This window comes from Lathyrus oleraceus, chromosome 3, assembly GCF_024323335.1.
Source record: "Lathyrus oleraceus cultivar Zhongwan6 chromosome 3, CAAS_Psat_ZW6_1.0, whole genome shotgun sequence".
NCBI classification, from domain to species: domain Eukaryota; kingdom Viridiplantae; phylum Streptophyta; class Magnoliopsida; order Fabales; family Fabaceae; genus Lathyrus; species Lathyrus oleraceus.
This window is the reverse complement of record NC_066581.1, coordinates 259,332,080-259,336,009: the sequence shown is the minus strand read 5'-3', so window position 1 is coordinate 259,336,009 and position 3,930 is coordinate 259,332,080.

The window sequence follows — 3,930 nt, the reverse complement described above, 5'->3', positions numbered from 1 at the left end:
AAAATGTTCCCAACCTTGAACTGTGATATCAGTTGAAAGATCAAAACCATTATCTTTCATATTGTCAAATTCAACCAATAGTTTACACAACACTTCTAAATTCTCTAATGGAGTAGGCAAAGTAACCTCATGAGCATCATAAGCATCTTCAACATGCACACATTTTCCTGAAGAAGAACTTTATGAAACAGCTTGTAGCATGTGAGGAATTTGAGGTTTGGTTGCGATGATGAAGAACCACAAGGAGTATGTTGAGTAGAAACAACAACTTGTTGTTGAGCTTGTTCTTGTTATTGAGCTTGTTGAGCAAATTGTTGTGAAGACGCCATTGTTGGTGAAGAAAGGACTTTAGGGTTTTCTAAAAGTCTTAAGCTCAAAGAGAGAAAATGTAGGTTGTGATAGTATTGAAAGTGTGTGAAGTGAGTGAAATGGGTTTAAATAGAAGTTTTTGCAATCATGAAAAAAATTGAATAGAGCAAAAATCGAACAAGGGGGTAAAGCGTGAAGATTTTACCTAATCCCAAGATTTGTTCACCCAACGTGTCACATCAATAGATCAGAAAAAATTTAGTTTTCTAACACATTTGTCTTAAAACTATTCCATTAATCAAGATTGACTTACATCTATTTAATGTGAAACCATTCAGTATCCATAAAGCATATTTGTTTAACCAAACAAGTCCTGACTAGATACATATGAACTTATGAAACCTTCTCACTTCAGAAGACTCACACGTTCAGAACCAAAGACAAATCTCAAAGTCTCATTTGACCATTTTGAGAGATTAACATTCTGAGAAAAACAACTTTTTCATTCTGGACATAAGTCCATTTTCAAATTTTTCAGAATGAAAACAAACCTATCTTGAACAAGGGATTTTGTAAAGATATCAACTATTGATGGCCTGTATCAATAAATTTTAGATTTAAAATTCCTTTATGAACATAGTCACCTATAAAAGTGATGTTTTTCTCAATATGTTTTACTCTAGAATGCAAAATGGGATTCTTAGATAAACAAATATCAGAAGTATTACCATAGAGTATAGAAATATTACTCTCATATATCTGGAAATCTTGTAGGTGACTTTTCATCCAGAGCATCTGAGTGTTGTATCTAGAGGTTGTAATGTATTCAACTTCAACAGTTTAAAATGCTATTGTTGATTGCCTTTTGCTGGACCATGAGATCAGGTTATCTCCCAGAAACTGAAATCTTCTAGAAGTGCTTTTCCTCTCAAGTTTGTCTCCAGCATAATCAGCATCATAATAACCCACTAGCTTGTAGTCTTTAGATTTTCTATAACACAAGCCTGTAAGAACAAAAATTGTTCTACAACAGATTCCTTGATTTTGATGATAACAAAGGATGAAACCAAAAATGGCACCCTAACGAAAAGTTTCTAAGTGTGCAGGGTTCTAAAGAAAGAAGGAAGAAATCTGATGATGTCATCAGATACAAAACCAGATCAGATACAAATCATCAAATGATCAGAAGCATCTGAAGTGAAAACAAGTTCAAGAAAGTCTAACTCTGAGCAAAACAACAAGTATCAGAAGCATCTGAACAAGAAGTAGCTCTAGAAGTTCTGACTCTGAACAACGCTATCTGAAGAAACTATCTGAACTCACAAGAGATTAAACGTCAGAAGCAAGATTCCAAGACTCTCCAGAAACACAAATACTCTGAGCATGGAATTGCGAATCATGAAAGAGTAACGTTAAAGTCAAGTAAAGATTTGCAAATGGTTTTCCTAATTAAGAAAGAGACGTTAATCTCCAATTTCAATAAAGAAGATACTACTTGTGGTAAGTAGTCATTTCAAGGAGAAAAAGTTATCCTGCAGAAGCTGTTTATGTTATGGCGTAAATTCATCTTATTACTCATCAGTTTCAACTACTACCTCATTGATCTATATAAAGGATTGCAAATCAACATTCAAAAACTACTACACATACAAGGAAAAATCATACTGAAACATCAACACAAGAAAACCTTCTTGCTCTCTAAATCTTCACGAAGCTTTTGCTTATAACGTGAATCACCTTGTTCATACTATTGTAATACTTGCTTATCTTAGAAGCACTCTAGATTACATAAATCTTTTATCTATTGTTTGTTTATTTCCTCAAGTGACTCTGTGTAGTCTGTATACTTGAGAGGGCTAAGAGATTTTTTATCTTAGACGTTGTTTGTAATCTTTCAAGATTAGTGGATTAAGTCCTTGTTGAAGGCGAAATCACCTTGGCCGGGTGGACTGGAGTAGCTTTGTGTTATAAGCGAACCAGTATAAAATCATTGTGTGGTTTTCATTTTGAAAAGCGCTTATTTTTCCAAACAATTCAAACCCCCCCTTCCTTGTTTTTCTCACCTTCAATTGGTATCAGAGCTCCGGCTCTGTTATTGATTTTCTAATCAAACACTTAACCGTGTAGAGAGATCCAGTACGAGAAAAACAATGGCCCACTCAAATGAAAGAGATTCTTACAATGCTAAGCCTCCTGTTTTTGATGGAGAGAAATTTGATTACTGGAAAGATAGAATCGAAAGTTTCTTTCTGGGTTATGATGCTGACCTCTGGGACATAGTCACAGATGGATATACACCTCCAGTCTTAGAAAATGGAGCTGAAGTTCCCAGAAACAAGATGTCAGAAGATCAGAAACGTATCTTCAAAAATCATCACAAGGCCAGAACAATACTTCTAAATGCTATATCATACAATGAATATGAAAAGATCACCAACAGAGAGACAGCCAAAGATATACTTGACTCTCTGAAGATGACCCATGAAGGAAACTCCCAAGTCAAGGAGACGAAGGCTCTGGCGCTTATCCAGAAATATGAAGCCTTCAAAATGGAAGATGACGAAGCCATAGAGGCTATGTTTTCTAGATTTCAAACTCTTATTGCAGGTCTTAAAGTGCTAGACAAAGGATACACGACTGCAGATCATGTTAAGAAGATAGTCAGAAGTCTGCCAAAGAAATGGAGACCTATGGTTACTGCTCTGAAGCTGTCAAAGGATCTGAACAATATCAGCCTTGAAGAACTTGTTAGTTCTCTCAGAAGCCATGAGATAGAACTAGAGGAGGATGAGCCTCAGAAAAAGAACAAGTCCGTAGCGCTAAAGTCCAGATCTGAAAGACGGAAACCTGACAGAACCAAAGCTCTCCAGGCAGAAACTGAAGATACTGACGATTCTGAACCAGAAGACTCTGATGATGAAGAAGAGTTGTCCCTACTAACCAGAAGAGTCAAGCAACTCTGGAAAAAGAGGAACAACAACTTCAGAAGACCAAGACCCAGAGGGGATCGATCAGAGTCAACTTCAAAAGGTAAAGCTAACAAAGATATTACCTGTTATGAATGTAAAGAAACAGGTCATTACAGAAATGAATGCCCCAAGCTGAAGAAAGACAACTCTAGAAAAGAAAGCTTCAAGAAAAATACCTTCAGAACAAAGAAAGGATTAATGGCCACCTGGGATGATAGTGAATCTGGATCATCAGAATCTGACTCTGATGAACAGGCCAACGTAGCACTTATGGCTACCACATCCAGCAGCTCAGATGAAGAATCTGAAGAGGTATTTTCTGAACTTTCTCGTTCTGATTTAGAATCATGCTTGTCAGAAACTCTAAGCTCATATCAGAAATTAAAACAAAAGTTTAAAAACATCAAAGGCTGTCTTAAAGCAAAATTTGAAGAATGTAGAGAGCTTGAGATAACAATTTTATCACGAGAAGATACAATCAAATCTTTAATGTTAGAAAGAGATGAAGCAAAAACAAAAAGCTCAGAATTAGAAGAAGCATTATCTCAAGCACCACAAACTTCAAATAAAATAATTTATCAATATGAAGAAGCCTTTCAAGAATTTCTGAAAAATGGGATAGATAGGAGTATTATGGCATCCATGATTTATG